Raw genomic sequence first — 19,019 nt, forward strand, 5'->3', positions numbered from 1 at the left:
GCTGGAAGCTGATTAGGTGTTGGTATTGAATAGTGTTCTAATGTAGAATAGTGTTCATTGACCATTATACAGTTTTATTGTACATTTTCATAAGGCCTTCACAAACCATTGGTTGCCAGAACGGACTACATTGAAATAAAATATAATTTAGCTTGTAATTATTTCTATTTCTGTGCACAGCATGTGATGAAGTCAAATAGGCTAATGGAAGGCACTCCGTAAATTAACTAAAATAAACAGTGTAAAGACTGCATCATGGAATAAAACCATCCCTGGGCTGGTTAAAATAAATAATTAAGACTTTTGACCAATACTTTTCTTTGTTCCGGTTGAGCATGTCGGTTTTATAAATGTATGTTAACACTGTAATAATAAAAGATTAAGTAAATAGTACTAGCGTAAACTACTGTGCACAGAGAAAAAGGAAAGAAATAATGATGTGTTTACCGGTGGGTGGGTGAGATATGGTGTGAAAACCTGAAAGGGAAGAAAAGAAAATAGAGGTTTAACAAAATGTTATATCGCAACAGTTACATTTTATGTGTAAATTAAGTAAATGGTGCTGATATTTATCTAGCGGGGATTGTTAAAATATAATGGTGTTAAAATATCACTTACAATGTACGTGTGGAACGCTGCGTATAATACAGGTCTATGGGGAAGTAAACTCTATAATATAACCATAGGGTATGGGTTTTAAAATTAATATTACGGGTAATGGAATCAGAATGTACTATTATGTGTTATGTTCTAGTGACATTGAGTCAAATAACCATGTTTGGACCAGGGGATGGGGCTTGCTAGCAAGCAGGTATATAAACTCCCTGTGAATCAGTTGGAGGATTCTGTCTCCTGATGAGGTGCCTGTAAGATAGCGCAGGTGATTAAGGGACTGCCATGAACAGTAAGCCGGAAACAATGGAGAGAAGAGAGAAGGAGGAGAGGGCAGGAGGGGCCACCAGAGGAGCGTCAAGGTGGTCAAGTAGTAAACTGGGTTTGTGGTCAGAGAGCGTAGAATAGATGTTGTCGATTTTGTTCCGAAAGAAAGAGGAGCAATCATAACAGGTAAGAGAGGAGGATGAACGGGAGACGGATCTGTCGGTGGCTGGATGTAGGATTTGGTCAATGGTCTTAAAGAGAACATCGGGTTTACCGTGTCCCATAGTTATGATTTCAGAAAAGTATTTCAACCTGGCTGTGGCAAGCGCACCCCTGTAGCTCGCAAGATGGTCGGTCCAGATCTCAACACCTGGCTTTGGATAACTCAAAGCAGCTAAAACAGCAGTCTGTCCTGCAAATGTGTTTATGCAAATATTCAGATGTTTTCATAATATCCAGATTAAATGTTTTTAGCATTGTTTCTAAAATGCTTTATTAACCTCTATGTCTTGAGAAAGAGATAACCAGCTGTCTATGTATACATGTAATGTATAGTGTATGTGTCCTGTTTATTTCTAAACTAATTCCTGTGCATTCTTCATGTCCAAATCTCTGAAGTTGAACCCTGGCTGTGGTTAGCATTCCTTCATCCCTGTCAACAGTAATGTGTGACCCTCATAGACCTGAAAAATAATACAACTGGGTCAACTGACAAGTAGAAAGCCAATATTGATGACTTTCGATTTTAGGATGTCATATTAAGAAAGATTAATCCCTTTAGGTAGGGGACAGTACAACTTGAATCTGTTTCATCTGTGCTGTCGACAACCAAAGCAAAACTTTGAAATATTAAACCAACATACTTTTTATGTATGTGCTGTGTAGCGGGATGTGGTCGTGTAGCCAGGGGTAGATGTTGGAGCAGACAGGCAGGAATAAGTCAACAGACAAGATGCTGCAAATTAAACAAAGCCTTTATTACCACCACTCCTAATGTGTAGCTAGTATACCCCTTTTATTATTATTATTATTTATTTCTTAGCAGACGCCCTTATCCAGGACGACTTACAATCGTAAGCAAATACTTTCTACTTGTCAGTTGACCCAGTTGTATTATTTTTCAGGTCTACGAGGGTCACACATTACTGTTGACAGGGATGAAGGAATGCTAACCACAGCCAGGGTTCAACTTCAGAGATTTGGACATGAAGAATGCACAGGAATTAGTTTAGAAATAAACAGGACACATACAGTATACATTACGTGTATACATAGACAGCTGGTTATCTCTTTCTCAAGACATAGAGGTTAATAAAGCATTTTAGAAACAATGCTAAAAACATTTAATCTGGATATTATGAAAACATCTGAATATTTGCATAAACACATTTGCAGGACAGACTGCTGTTTTAGCTGCTTTGAGTTATCCAAAGCCAGGTGTTGAGATCTGGACCGACCATCTTACGAGCTACAGGGGTGCGCTTGCCACAGCCAGGTTGAAATACTTTTCTGAAATCATAACTATGGGACACGGTAAACCCGATGTTCTCTTTAAGACCATTGACCAAATCCTACATCCAGCCACCGACAGATCCGTCTCCCGTTCATCCTCCTCTCTTACCTGTCATGATTGCTCCTCTTTCTTTCGGAACAAAATCGACAACATCTATTCTACGCTCTCTGACCACAAACCCAGTTTACTACTTGACCACCTTGACGCTCCTCTGGTGGCCCCTCCTGCCCTCTCCTCCTTCTCTCTTCTCTCCATTGTTTCCGGCTTACTGTTGAAATCAACTACTGCCACATGCCCCCTGTATTCCTGGCCGACTAACCTTGTCCGTCTCTATGCTTCTGATCTTACTCCCACCATTATGTGCACACTCTCAACGTGTCCCTGGACTGGCTCGGTTCCTGCTGCCCTTAAGCTTGCCCGAGTTATGCCGGTACTCAAAAAACACTCCCTTGACCCAGCTGACTCATCTAATTTCTGTCCTATCTCCAATCTCCCTTTTCTCTCAAAAACTCTTCAAAGGGCTGTAGCCAGTCAGCTGATGAAATATCTCACGGATAACAATCTGCTTGAACCTCTACAGTCTGGATTAGGGAGTGGTTAACATGTAGAAAACAGAAAGTACTGATTAGAGGAGAAACCTCAAAATGGAGGGAGGTAACCAGTGGTGTACCACAGGGATCAGTATTAGGTCCTCTGCTATTCCTAATCTACATTAATGATTTAGATTCTGGTGTAGTAAGCAAACTTGTTAAATTTGCAGACAACACAAAAATAGGAGGAGTGGCAAACACCGTTGCAGCAGCAAAGGTCATTCAAAATTATCTAGACACCATTCAGAACTGGGCAGACACATGGCAAATGACATTTAATAGAGAAAAGTGTAAGGTACTGCACGCAGGCAATAAAAATGTGCATTATAAATATCATATGGGAGATACTGAAATTGAAGAAGGAATCTATGAAAAAGACCTAGGAGTTTATGTTGACTCAGAAATGTCTTCATCTAGACAATGTGGGGAAGCTATAAAAAAGGCCAATAAGATGCTTGGATATATTGTGAAAAGTGTTTTGAATTTAAATCAAGGGAAGTAATTATAAAACTTTACAATGCATTAGTAAGACCTCATCTAGAATATTGTGCTCATTTCTGGTCACCTTTTTACAAAAAGGATATTGCTGCTCTAGAAAGAGTACAAAGAAGAGCGACCAGAATTATCCTGGGTTTAAAAGGCATGTCGTATGCAGACAGGCTCAAAGAATTGAATCTGTTCAGTCTTGAACAAAGAAGACTATGCGGTGATCTGATTCAAGCATTCAAAATTCTAAAAGGTATTGACAATGTCAGCCCAGAGGACTTTTTTGACCTGAAAAAAGAGACAAGGACCAGGGGTTACAAAGGGAGATTAGATAAAGGGGCATTCAGAACAGAAAATAGGAGACACTTTTTTACACAGAGAATTGTGGGAGTCTGGAACCAACTCCCCAGTAATGTTGTTGAAGCCGACACCCTGGGATCCTTCAAGAAGCTACTTGATGAGATTCTGGGATCAATAAACTATTAACAACCAAATGAGTAAGATGGGCCGAATGGCCTCCTCTCGTTTGTAAACTTTCTTATGTTCTTTGGAACTCTCTCCCAGCTTTGGTGCGTGATGCTCCCACCGTCGCTCGCTTTAAATCAACTCTCAAGACCCACCTGTTCTCTCTTGCTTTCCATGCTCTTTAAGCCTGATATCTGCTATTAGCTTCTGTGTTGCTGCTACTATTTCATGTATTATGCACTTTCGACTGTATTTAATGTATTATGCTTTTTTTTTTTACTGTATAGCATGTATTATGCACTTCTCTGTATTTAAAGTAGTATGGATTTTCTTGTTGTTACTGCATCTTGTAAAATGCTTTGTGATGGTGGTCGACTTTGAAAGGTGCTATATAAAATAAAGATTTATTGATTGATTGATTGATATATGGCCTCCTTTAATTGTCAATTTGGGGCACTTAAAACAATTTCCTGAGCTTCACAATCACATCCAAGATGCAATTGTCTTTAATCTGGTGAACTTTGTTTTGCAGACACCTTAAATAAATGTTAAATGGTGATTTAACATCTATTATATTCTTGTTTTGTCCTCAGTTCTCTGTCCTGAGACGACAACAACAGGATGTACCTCGGAGGAAGGTAAGGCTTTTTAAATGGACTGGTACCACCAGGCTGTTTCTACGTCTAAAGTAATAATATAAGCAACAATCTGGTTACCATTCCAATTACCCTTAACTCCTGTTGGAATATGGGCTTCCAGAGAACAGTTAGTAGTCGCAGGGTAGTGTAAAATTCAAAGAGCTGCAGCGCCAATATGCTTCAGTTCTCCTTTCTAGGCTTCATTTTCCTCTGCTAATCTAATGTCACCTGTCCTGAGGTATGTACTTTCACAAACTATAGCACAATAATTAAAAAATATGAAAGTGCAACTGCACTGGGAACAGGGGAACCAGGAGAATCTTGTTTTGCATGAAAGCCAGATGAAAATAACATTTCCATTTCAGAACCAAGCAAACACTGAGAATCACTACGGTAATACAGTTCACTTTGGCAGGGCAATGTGCTCGTCAGTTTATTGGCTCAGGCAAATAGCTGGCAAGGAATACGTGCAGAGCTGCTAATGATATTTGCAGTCCTTGGTAGACAGTGTTTAAAAGAAAAATATAGTGTGTCTGGCAGATGTTGTGTAATCTCTAAGGTATTAGCAAGATCCTAATATTGTCTTTAACTGTGTTCTCTGAACTGAGGTAATTGGTCAGGAGTTAACTGAAATAAGTAATGATGATTTTACAATTGTATTTATGTATTTTATTGTATTTATTCATTTTTTTGTTTATTTGCCATGACCTTAAATAGTTTTCATTCACTGGCCATTCGAGTTAGAGTATTATATATATATATATATATATATATATATATATATATATATATATATATATATATATATATATATATATATTGTAAGATAGCGGGTTGTGAGAGACAGCAGGGAGGGGGTTAAAACCTCCCTGAAAAAGAAACATGTGAAAATGCACTTTTGGTTTATTGTTTAAATTTAATTGTTTAATTGTTTTATTAATGATCATCCGCACCTGGGCGTCATTGGGGAATTAGACCCAGGTGTGGGGTGTAAAAGGAGAGCAGGCAGTCTGCTCGAGGCTGCTGAGGAGAAGGAGGCAGAAAGGGGTGCTCTGCTTCCTGGCAGTCGGGAGTGAAAGTGTAAGTGCTGTTTCAAACCAGTGTGTTTTGTGAGGACGGGGAAACAGCGTAGCTGTCCCGTGTTAGTCAGGGTGATCCTGTGTGTTAGTCAGTGCTCGTACAGAGCTAGGCGTTTGTTTTGTATTTTGTTTATTTTTTTGTTTATTAAACATAGCGCACCAGCGCTTAAAAAAATCCATTTCTGTTGTGTTGGGTCTATTTTTAAAGGGGCAACGAACCCGAGAGTGGTGAAATCATTACAATATATATATATATATATATATATATATATATATATATATTAATAGCATTGGCATCTATTGAAGACATAGAGGAATTGAGCAGTTGTTCAAATGGTTTCTTCTTAAAATACATTTGAAGATGAGACTCATGTATCAAAAGGAAACTGACAATTTGGATGACCAGATCCAACCTTTTGTGCACCTCATTGCAAAAATAAGGAAGTTAGCATAATTTTATGTGTAGGACACATATGTCCCTTGTACCTTAAAGTAGTGGTTCCCAACCTTTTTGGGTGTGTGGACCCCTTCTGAACCGCCAAAAATGTTGCGGACCACCATGTAATACTATCATAGTGACACACAGCCGCTATACAAGGAAAGTCTATTAATTTTGCTTTCCACTATAGTCATTCATTTAAAACGAACAAGGCAGCTTGACAGTATTACATTCGTTAAAAGAGATGTAGCCTTGCCTTATTTAGTTGAAAGAAGGAAACAACACAGAGAGCTGCCGTAAAAGCACTGAAGCACACGTTTATTAACGACAACAAGCAAGGGGAGAAAGTAAAAAGGTTCAACAAAACAATACTGGTCCGCACCACAGTGCAGTGCAGTGCAACCAGCTCAGCCTAAACTACTCCCACAAGCAAAGGCTTTTGCTTCCTTTAAAAGTCACAAAGAATGGAAATCTAGAATTATTTTGTGGTATTAATTAAATTTATTCAGCCCAGATGTTATTGTAACTATTAAAATGCTTGAATGACATTGACCTTTGCGGTCAATGTTATTTATAGTATAATTTGGTATAATTCAAAACACCTTACATAATACTCTAATATACTGTAATACAATTAATTTGTAACCTGCGATATATGTGTACAATTGTTAACGTACAGTATTTATAGCCCATGAAGATTTTTGACCTTTATATATCCTCCAACATGTACTGCAGCTGCCTGATTTAACACACAATTTACTTAGGTTGTAAGTGATATTTCCTTCCATTCCTCCTGCAGAGCACTATTTTAACACAAACCTTAAGTAAAACCGGTGTGTGTGTGTTTTAATTTCTCTTCATCGATCGGTATACATATACTTATACATAGGGCAGCAGTGTGGAGTAGTGGTTAGGGCTCTGGACTCTTGACCTGTGGGTCGTGGGTTCAATCCCTGGTAGGGGACACTGCTGCTGTACCCTTGAGCAAGGTACTTTACCTAGATTGCTCCAGTAAAAACCCAACTGTATAAATGGGTAATTGTATGTAAAAATAATGTGATATCTTGTAACAATTGTAAGTCGCCCTGGATAAGGGCGTCGGCTAAGAAAATAAAATAAATAAATATACTTAACATCAACCTATTTCCTTGTTAAAAGGGATAACTAATCAATAAGGATTCCCAATGGGCAACAATACAACCAAATAAAAACCCTCTTAAAATCTACAGAAAGGTAAAGGTGACCTTTGCAGACAAATTTTAGCAGGTTAGTGTAAACAGAACATCAAAAGCACATGGTCAAACAGAGAGCTGCAATATATCATACTAATAAGGTACAATTCTGTTAGTACAAACCTGTAAGGGCACATTTTTTGCATGTTCTTTCTTTTTCAATTAAACTCTTAACATCATAGCAAAAACAGACATTGCTTCCAGTGGTGTGCCAGGTAAACCTTGGGAAACCTTGAGTTCACAGAATGATAATTTTTGGTCTCATGAGCTCATCAACCATGGGTCATAAACCCTGAGTATGTAAACCTGTTACATAGTGTGATATAGTGATGGAGGGTTTCAATAGATTATTCTGATTAGAAATGCTTATGTAAACATGGGGGAAAAGTAAAAAAAAATCTTTGAATCTTTTCAGCTACGAAACGTCCAGATTTTTTCTAAACAAACCATGATGCACACAAATGTCTGCAGTTTATGCTGTTTCCCTGTATTTAACATTTAATGAATAAACATGTTTAAATACACCATTTACATTTATATGGAAAACCCATTGAATAAATAGGAAACAAACTGTTATCCCTAAACTATATTTTAATTATACAGCAAGGCACTCAAGGCTACATTTTACTTATTGCTATTTTTTGTAAATAGTTAATGGTTCAGCAAAATTCTAACATTTCTAACATGTAGGACTTTTCTAACTATTCTGTGCCGAATTCATTATTCACTTAACTTTTAGTTGAGTGAATGTGGAGCAAACCATCAATCAAATCAAAATAAAATAGCTCAGCATTGTCTATTTTGGTCTGTAATTTATAATTTGTTAAAATGTTTTATTTGTTTGTTTTGTTTTGTTTTTTAACACAGATGAAAGTTAATTGAATTGGACTCTCAATCTGCATCAAATCTTTGATAAGACCATAAAATATAATCAAACAGCATGCATTATATCAGATTAAAGCTGCTCTTTGGATTCTGCAATCCCATAACAAAACGCTCCTGCGATTTGTATTTGCAACAAGCCTTCTATGGCTCATGGGCTGACATACTTGAATTTTCAAGACTTTTTCAAGCTCCACTTCTTATCAAGCAGCTCAACCCTTCACAGAACGGTTTTCTCAGCTTGATGCATGAGACTGGATTGTCCAGTTCACCCACTTGTCTATTATCACAGCCTTAAGTCCAATCTCCCCACAGACTGTAAAGGGATTTTAACAGTGTTAAGTTGCATGGATGCCAGTTATCTCCAGATCATCCTCTCTCTTTTTCCTTTAATGCGGTCTTGTTGACTACAGGCTTACTGGACGGTAGTGAATAGTCCTTGATTAGGGTGCAGAAAATGTAATTTAAAGATTTCTTCAGAAACAGCTACTGTGTTAGTCTTCAATGTCAAGAGTAAATCGATAGTGACGATAAGATGAAGCATTTAAAGATAAACTCCTGTTTGTGTGTGTGTGTGCAGTTCTAATTTTACTTTCAAACAGTGTTTGGGTAATTAATGAGACAGTTATACACTGAGTACGGTTCTGTAGTACCTTATCTAGGCTTTGCTAAGCAAAAATAATTTTAAGGAATGTGAGTGTGCTGTTCAGCCTCACAATAAATTGCCAAATTGATCTTTGACACAAAGCAAGCCCATTACTGAGCTAATAGTTGTGACGTCCAACTATTTATGCATTCAAACTGCATATGATAGTGATCCACTGAGCAGAGCTACTGTAGTAGGGTGCATGCAGGTAAGGGCAGCATTATGAAATATTACCTGTTATGGGGAATTCTACGTGTGTTTACTTAAAATGCTTGACCTTAGTGGTGCAATCGACAACCTAATTTCATCTTCGATTATCAACGTTAACTGATGCATTGCCATTTTAAAAGGTAATAGATTTAAAACGCAAAAAAAAAAAAAAACGTATATTGCCTTCATTTTTAAATCAAGAAAACGTGAACACCATAGGCCTACTTCTGATTTGGCTTGTCCAATGCAAATGTAAAGGTCTAAAGTGTGTATCCTAGCAATGTGCTGATGTTGTTTATCTGCTGTACTAGCACTAAAAGCAGCGCATTCTCACACACTCAAGGTTTTAATGCAAACCGGCAACAAGAGACTTCAAACTGGCTTCTAATTTGATGCATCGATTCACCGATATGTAATCGAAGTATTGGAAATTTAAGGACAGATGATCAATAACTGATGCATCGATTAATTGTTGCACCACTACTTGACCTAAGATGCAGCTGAGTATTTAAGATGGATTGGAGTCGCTATAAAAAGCAATTTTGCTAGCAGAAGATATAAAGAGAGTTCTTCTGTAGAACCCTTTGTTCACTGTTACACTACCTGACTTGTGTACATTTAGCCGTTTAGACTCAAGTGGGACATAAACATTTTTACTGTAGTTTTCTCCAAATTGCTATGACATGTTTAAAAGAGCAAAATGTGTAAATGCTCACAATTACAAACAGCACTGATACAGTTTATGCTTGGACTGTATTTTAAACATTACATTTACATTTAGTCATATTTTCCATTCATACATAAGAAGGACATTAATAAAATAAAACTTTTATTGTGCAATTCCCCATTTAAACCTCTGAGATATATTGCTCCTAGATGACTAGTTATTCTATCAAATTTGGAATGTTAGTTGAAGGTATTGTACATTGTAGTTAACACCAACTCAAACTTTAGTCACTGTACAGATTTGAATGGTAAAACTTAACCCCCCACTTGACCACAGTACTCTCGGTTAACGTTATGATGGAGTGCAATGTAATTCTATAGGGGTTAACCTCTAAAGGCCGCTACAATTTTAACACCTTTCTCAATTGCCTTAGCCACGAGTCTTGTCAAGGCCTATTTTATTGGACAATCTCACAGGTAGAAGGACGAGACCATAAGAACTCATTCCATGTGACCTCCTAGAGCTGTCAGACAATAATGATAAGCTAATTAGAGAGCCATCACTTAAGATTGAAAGAGCGTCACCCCTATATCAGATGAGCAGCTGGTGGAAAGGCTTTGATTTAATCATAGTGTGTTTTTCGACAGTCTAATTGTTCTGATTTACAGTTATCACTTGTATTTCATAGTTGCTCGCAAGCAGCACTAATTAAAGGATTATTTTCAACTACACATACTTTAAATGCCCCACTGATTTCAGTGACTTTGGATGCAGCATGGCTTTTTTTCAGCAAATTGGGACCCTGCTGCTATGACCTTACCCTGCCTCCTTTAGCTTGTAGCAAGCTAAAAATCTTCTTTATTTTTGTTGAATTTCTTGGGGTTTTAAATAAAAAATGACAAGTCACTTGGGGCACATTTATAAATGTGCAGTTTCCTTTTGTTATGTTAACCAAAAAGTCAGATATATACAGCCACTGGTGGTTCTGAAGGGATAGCACTCTCAAGGACAATAAATGAAACTGGGCCTAAACTCACAAAGAACTAAAATGAAATTATGTCAAAATGTGAAATCTTTTGACCCCTGGTTTGCAGGTTTAATGTCATGAAAACTCTCACAATACAGCACCTTCACTTACTGCTATCGGAATTCTTTCTAAAGCTGGAACAGACAGACACGGTGCGGCACATGAGTCATTTTGCCGCCTGTATCACTGCCATTGCTTTAATATGGTGTTTGCCAGATTAGCGTGGGACGATACCGCTAGTCCCGCTGTGACGCTCAGCGGTGCCTCTCAAAACAAATCCAGAGCGATTTTTTCTGGCTGCCACGCGGTACCGTCGGTCGATTAACCAATCACAGCCAAGTGATGACAACATGTGCTTGTCAGGAAAAATGATGAATTGAACTTGCCTACAGAGGTGTCCAAGCACCGTGAAGTGTTTGATCCCTCCCACATTTCATACAAGGACAGGTGGATCCATATATTATACATCGACCCTGATAAACATTCTTCCTGTAGCTTGATACTGTTATCACTTTTTTTTTTTTTTTTATCATTTCTGTAGTTCACTACTATTTTTACTAAATATCTAGCAGGTGTATCATTTCATACACCTGCATATAGATGACAGAAACCAGTGTTTTTATTTAGTAGATTATATAGGGGGCATTACAGTTATGGCCAAAAGTTTTGCATCACATCCTATAGAATTAACTATTTTTGCTTCACAAAATCAAATGAAACCTGCTGAATAATGTTACGTTAACATATTGAATTACATATCACTTTGTAGTTTTCCAAAGATTGAAAAATGTGACATTTTGAAATCTAACATGAAATACTGTACTAGTTTCATGTAGACTTTTGCGATATCATTTTGTAGTTTCTTTGATTGCATGATGTTAAATAAAATATCGAAATTATGTTCATATATTTTTTTGTTAATTATGTTTCCAACCTAACATTCTAGGTGATGCTAAATATTTGGCCATATATATATATATATATAAATTATATTTGAGTACATAGCCTACAGTGTGGTTCTGACAACTACTGTACTGTACCATTCAATTTATCTACAATATTGTAAAAAAAGTCAGTCACGTAGTGCACACCACTCATGTGTGCCCCGGTGTAGACTAACAGTATCGCACCATAAAAATGCCCAGCGGTGCCACGTCACTCATGTGTGTCCCAGGCTTAATCCTTTACAAAACCTTTGCTGCTTTGAGCCTAAGTAAAATTCTGTATAAAAATAAGATTATTTTGTGTTTTACTACATTCTTCTGTGGTTCAGCCTTCTGTGAACTTAGCTTCATCATAAGGCAGGCCTCTTTTGCATTGACAGGTAGTTTTAGCTTCAGGGACACATTACTACAGACGTGCTCAAATTTGTTGGTACCCTTACAGCTCATTGAAATAATGCTTCATTCCTCCTGAAAAGTGATGAAATTAAAAGCTATTTTATCATGTATACTTGCATGCCTTTGGTATGTCATAGAATAAAGCAAAGAAGCTGTGAAAAGAGATGAATTATTGCTTATTCTACAAAGATATTCTAAAATGGCCTGGACACATTTGTTGGTACCCCTTAGAAAAGATAATAATTAATTGGATTATAGAGATATTTCAAACTAATTAGTTTCCTTAATTAGTATCACACATGTCTCCAATCTTGTAATCAGTCATTCAGCCTATTTAAATGGAGAAAAGTAGTCACTGTGCTGTTTGGTACCATTGTGTGCACCACACTGAACATGGACCAGAGAAAGCAAAGGAGAGACTTGTCTGAGGAGATCAGAAAGAAAATAATAGACGAGCATGGTAAAGGTAAAGGCTACAAGACCATCTCCAAGCAGCTTGATGTTCCTGTGACAACAGTTGCAAATATTATTAAGAAGTTTAAGGTCCATGGAACTGTAGCCAACCTCCCTGGGCGCGGCCGCAAGAGGAAAATCGACCCCAGAGTGAACAGAAGGATAGTGCGAATGGTAGAAAAAGAACCAAGGATAACTGCCAAAGAGATACAAGCTGAACTCCAAGGTGAAGGTATGTCAGTTTCTGATCGCACCATCCGTCGCTTTTTGAGCGAAAGTGGGCTCCATGGAAGAAGACCCAGGAGGACTCCACTTTTGAAAGAAAAACATAAAAAAGCCAGACTGGAATTTGCTAAAATACATATTGACAAGCCACAATCCTTCTGGGAGAATGTCTTTTGGACAGATGAGTCAAAACTGGAGCTTTTTGGCAAGTCACATCAGCTGTATGTTCACAGACGAAAAAATGAAGCTTTCAAAGAAAAGAACACCATACCTACAGTGAAACATGGAGGAGGCTCGGTTATGTTTTGGGGCTGCTTTGCTGCGCCTGGCACAGGGTGCCTTGAATCTGTGCAGGGCACAATGAAATCTCAAGACTATCAAGGCATTCTGGAGTGAAACGTACTGCCCAGTGTCAGAAAGCTCTGTCTCAGTCGCAGGTCATGGGTCCTCCAACAGGCTAATGACCCAAAACACACAGCTAAAAGCACCCAATAATGGATAAGAACAAAACATTGGACTATTCTGAAGTGGCCTTCTATGAGTCCTGATCTGAATCCTATCGAACATCTATGGAAAGAGCTGAAACTTGCAGTCTGGAGAAGCCATCCATCAAACCTGAGACAGCTGGAGCAGTTTGCTCAGGAAGAGTGGGCCAAACTACCTGTTAACAGGTGCAGAAGTCTCATTGAGAGCTACAGAAAACGTTTGATTGCAGTGATTGCCTCTAAAGGTTGTGCAACAAAATATTAGGTTAGCGGTCCCATCATTTTTGTCCATGCCATTTTCATTTGTTTTCTTATTTACAATATTATGTTGAATAAAAAATCAAAAGCAAAGTCTGATTTCTATTAAATATGGAATAAACAATGTTGGATGCCAATTACTTTTGTCAGTTTCAAGTTATTTCAGAGAAAATTGTGCATTATTCGTTTTTTGTGGAGGGGTACCAACAAGTTTGAGCACGTCTGTATATTACTAATATAACAGTGAAATGTCATGTCCCCCAGTAGATCTCTTATAGTCCAAGAAGTAAAGCAACAATATTCTACTGTATTTTCACTATTGGCTCATAAGGCCACCAGCTTCTAAAAAATGTAGATACACATATGTTTAAACTGTATGGGACAATAAACTCAGAATAAACAGAAAAATGAAAACAGAAAGCAATACAGATTTATTTTATTTATTTATTTTCACAAATGTTACGATGGCGTTGAAGTTAGTCCTTTATCATTTAATTAATCCTACCACTGTTTGGGAGCTCCTCTGCAGAGATAGGGGCCATTTGCAACTAAAGGCAATCAATACTTGCAAGGATCTTAAAGCTAGGATAGTAGTCCTAATAATAAGCCCTGGAATTAAGAGATACTTCTTGCTTCTTACAGTACATAAGAATCAAACAATGTACACGCTAGGGTTAAGACAGTTTCTGCCACACTATAGGACATGTTTACTATTATTATTATTATTATTATTATTATTATTATTATTATTATTATTACATTTACTTATCTATTTTTGTACGCATTTCTTAATGTGATACTATTGTAGTCAGAATCAAACTAGTCAGGTCTTGTGCTTGGTACTTAACTACTGTGACTTTGTGCACAATATATCCATCTTACTGGACAGCGTGGAGCAATATCATGGATGAATAAACAGAAGTATAAATAATACATAATATAAGAAAACATTTGAAGAAAATTGAATTAAAACCACTTAGTAAAAGTGCCTGAAATCTTATGTTTTATCAGATGTATGCCACCCCACTATGACGATTAACTAAAAGCAACAGACAATAGCAACAGACTTAAAAAGCGATAGTATCGGCACAAGTCTAAGCATAACGATGGTGCAAAATATCTATAGGAGCAGCCTCCCATAGTCTCACACAAGGGGACAATGAGACTTGGGCTGCTTGACTTCAGCAAATGCCCAAAAATATATAGAGTAAGGTAGATTTGAGCTTTATAGCTTAGCTATTACAGTGACCATAAATATGACACAAACCAATGCTTGTTTTTATCATTAACTGTTATGTAGAATTCACAGAATCACACATAGGTTAAGCGGGATTGGCCAAGTTTTCAGCCTTTCATTTTTTTGTCCCAGTCAGAAACAGTAAAACTATTAAATCGTCCTGGTTTTGCTACTGTAGCAGTGTGCTCAGCAAGTTAATATCAGAATAATTTATTACATAGCTCCATTCATAAATAAAATAAACAATCTTATGAATTATTTGTTTTATGATTCTGATTACGTGTTTATTAAAAAATAATACTACTACTAATAATACTGCAAAGCAGTATGTAATTCAATACGTCAAGCCTGTTGTTATCTCTACTGGACCTGGCAGCCATCAATTCCTTCATTTTGTACAAGGTAGGATAGATTTCATCTTGGAGCCAGCCACAGCGCTTCAGCAGAAACTTTTCAATAAGAAAGCTGCAGGCTGCAGCAGCTCAACCTGGATTTTGCGCTGTGAGTGACACACATGCAAGATAAATCATATGTTACTTTTGTTTTAGATTAAAAACTACTTTTGTTTTTACAGTTTTGTATGTACATGAACCTGTTACACACTAGTTTCTTTTGAAATGTTTATTTTATTATAGTTTTTCATTTCTGAAGTAGTGCTTAATATGTGGTAAGTTAGAAAATAAACCCTTTATGTTTTTACAATGCATTAGTAAGACCTCACCTAGAATATTGTGTTCAGTTCTGGTCACCTCGTTACAAAAAGGATATTGCTGCTCTAGAAAGAGTGCAAAGAAGAGCAACCAGAGTTATCCCGGGTTTAAAAGGCATGTTGTATGCAGACAGGCTAAAAGAATTGAATCTATTCAGTCTTGAACAAAGAAGACTACGCGGTGATCTGATTCAAGCATTCAAAATCCTAAAAGGTATAGACAATGTCGACCCAGGTGACTTTTTTGACCTGAAAAAAGAAACAAGGACCAGGGGTCACAAATGGAGATTAGATAAAGGGGCATTCAGAACAGAAAATAGGAGGCACTTTTTTACACAGAGAATTGTGAGGGTCTGGAACCAACTCCCCAGTAATGTTGTTGAAGCTGACACCCTTCAAGATCCTTAAAGAAGCTGCTTGATGAGATTCTGGGATCAATAAGCTACTAACAACCAAACGAGCAAGATGGGCTGAATGGCCTCCTCTCTTTTGTAAACTTTCTTATGTTCTTATGTTTCATTGTTCATTTAAATATGGCATTTTGGCTTGTTTGATATGATGTGCTAAAATTAAACTTTTGAGTTGTATCCGGTAGTTCTTTCATTTTAATATTGATGGTGTTTAAAATGTACAGGCGGTTGTAAGTATGAGTATAATTGTGGCGGTTCTAGTGTTGAAATAGTCCAGAAATGTACAGTGTGTGTCTGTGTGTGTTGAGGGTGGGGGGGGGGGGGGGGGCTGTGTTTTGTACGGCCTTTCTGCTGGAGATTATGTGATATTAAGTCAGAAACACAGGATCTTGACTGCTGAAACCTCGTGAGCCACAAGCACGATTCCTGCTCCGGTTTACATGGGTTTTTACAGCTATTTTTTATCGTGAGAAAGCGATGACCCTGCCCTTAAAGTCACACTGCCAAAAGGACGTCCTTTTGCTGTTTCACGATGTATTTGATTTTCAAGTGCATGTAAACCAAGCCAATGATGCAGGTATTTAACCACCACACTTAAATCACTGACTGTAAATGAAAACATCAGTTGTGATATGAGTGTCACAATGTAAAACTAACATCCAAATGCTAACAGGTTTTCAACACAGTTTTAAGGTGGGCGGTGCATTTTCACACCACTCACTACAAGCACTGTTGTGATTTGTTTCTATTAATATATATAGATTTTTTCCTCTGGAGGATGGTGTGAGATTTTCCACAGATTTACTATCAGCATCATTCTGTGTATTTTCTATTACTGAACTGAAATTCATGGTAACTGCGTGGAAAGCTGATTGTATGTTTGCAGGATTTTATGTAAACTGGATTTTAGCCAGCATTTAAAGCATTTTAATAAATATATTTCACAAAGGAGTTGAAAGATTGTTGGCCTTTGTTGTTTGATGTTATGCACTAAAGGCAAATAACATGAGCCAAATGATGAACTGATAAATGCAGTGTAATTAAATCTTGGCTGGCTTCAATGAAAGATTTTTTAAAACCCAAGTAAGACAGGGAGAAATGATGTGGAAATATTGTGGACTTGTCTGTTTGCCAGATACTATTTAATATAAATCTTGCAGAGTGTAAGCATAAGAGGTTTAAGGCTGCAAACATATAAAAAATAAACACTGATTTTGAGAATTTAACAAATTGTCTCATCGACTTACCATCTTTGCCTTCTTGAGAGGGTTCATTGCAGTTCATTCTGCTTGAATATCTCATTTGTAAACATGGAGTTCAGGGTGTTTTCCAGTAACTGGCAGGCTACGAAGGGTATGGAACTTTTGTGTCTGACTTTTGAACTATTTGTATGTGTTAGAATAGGGGATCTCAAACCTTTTTTGCTGGGCCCCCCTTTGGAAATGTTTCAGGCTGTGATGACTGCCCACCCCCAGTACGTTATCATATGAAATTACTGTACATACTACATTGGAACGCTAAATGAAGCATGGACATGCAATCGTTATGCCTGCAGTCAACGGCTCCGGAGCCTTTCTAAAAGTGTGTGTGGGGTGTGGGCCAAGAGCCATATGGTGCAAGGGTTGGGGGGTTGCAACGGTTTTCAGGAATAACTTTTATTTTTATTTTTAGCTAATATAAAATGCACTTTTATGTCGCCCAAACATCTCAACTGTAAAATAAATAACCAGATTACAAAATGAAACCATGGCATAATACTAGACCTACAGAGACGGGTCAACAACACGCGTGTCATTTGTGTGACTTGTGTGTTTCTGCTTCAAGATGGTTGTTCTGTGTGAATTAAGATTTAATTTTGCCATCAGAAATGGAACGAAGCATCGAACATTTGCACAGTATCGGTACCATCTACTTGTGGACGCCCTGCAGTCAGCAGTGCAGTATAAGATGTGATGCAGAAACTGTAGGATGTTGCTGGTCGGGGCAACTCAATTTAATTTCCTTAATGTTAGTTTAATAACTGATACACAATACAACATGCTCTTAGCTCTTGCTCAGTATTCTCTAGGTACAGAAATAATGCATCAGAAAAAAAAGTCTGAGAGTAAATTTGTGTTGACATTGTAACTGAGCACTAAAGATGTAGCTGTTGCTGTTGTTGTACAATATGTTACAGATTATAGCCCTTAAAAAAGCACTTAAAAAAATTAAAGTATCATATACTTTATAAGATTATATAAATATCAAGAAATGATAGAAACTAACTGTTCTATGGGTAATTCCTTTAGGTATTGGGTAGCTCAGGGATTTTATGACTGTAAATTGTTTTCAAATATGGTCTTTGATCCAGGATAGAACGATGTTATTTATGCAACTTTAGCTTTAATGTTTCATTATTGTACGTAAGTTTGTAATACCCTAGCTGCATCAAAGAAAATAAAATTGAAAAGATCGGAAATTAAGGGCTGCTTATAATGCACCACGTTGAGAAAATGATGTCTCTTGATATGCAGAACAGTACTCATTTAAGATACCCCCTGTCTTATTTACTGATTCATCCAAATCAAATGCATCATACATATTCATATTATCATTCTACATTATTCTCATGTTAAAATCTAGAACAAAATATATTATCAACTTTGATTCATGCTTGCATTTACTCTTGAGATTATTCAGGGCACAGCACCCCCAGCTATGACATTCAGGTAAAAAATGAATGCCAATAAATTATATCCAAAAGCAAATATTTTGCTTTTTAAAGATGCTGAATAAAGTTGTTTAAAGTTGACCATTACAGTTATTAATAAATGGAAATATGACAAATCAGTAAAATAAACATGTGACAGAATTGTATATGTGAGTCATAAACTATTATATATACATTCATAGCTATATTAAAAAATGTCAGATATACTGTATGAACTATAGGCTGCCCCATTTAGTTTATACTGTATAATCATTGTTTTACTTTGTCATAGCAATCAAGTATTTGTTTGAGCAACATTGCATAGCAATTCATTTAATGTGGACATTATTTTAAAATATGTTTTACAACATTTCTGCTGAATAGCATCCATGTACCAGTGTAGGTGAGATTATATTTGCATGCTGTAAAAATACTATTGGAATATAGTGTTTTGTGCCAA

At 37.0% G+C, this 19,019-nt stretch overlaps 1 protein-coding gene across 3 annotated transcripts in view; it reads left to right on the forward strand.

The window, feature by feature from the left end:
* LOC117409284 (receptor-type tyrosine-protein phosphatase delta) overlaps positions 1-19,019 on the forward strand; it is a 696,619-nt gene that overhangs the window by 262,686 nt on the left and 414,914 nt on the right. For all 3 annotated transcript variants that reach the window (XM_059001224.1, XM_059001244.1, XM_059001233.1), the window contains one exon: positions 4,527-4,571. The gene's annotated coding sequence lies outside the window, so the exon portion shown is untranslated. The remainder of the gene's footprint in view (positions 1-4,526; positions 4,572-19,019) is intronic.

This window comes from Acipenser ruthenus, chromosome 2 (genome assembly GCF_902713425.1).
Source record: "Acipenser ruthenus chromosome 2, fAciRut3.2 maternal haplotype, whole genome shotgun sequence".
Classification (NCBI taxonomy): Eukaryota; Metazoa; Chordata; class Actinopteri; order Acipenseriformes; family Acipenseridae; genus Acipenser; species Acipenser ruthenus.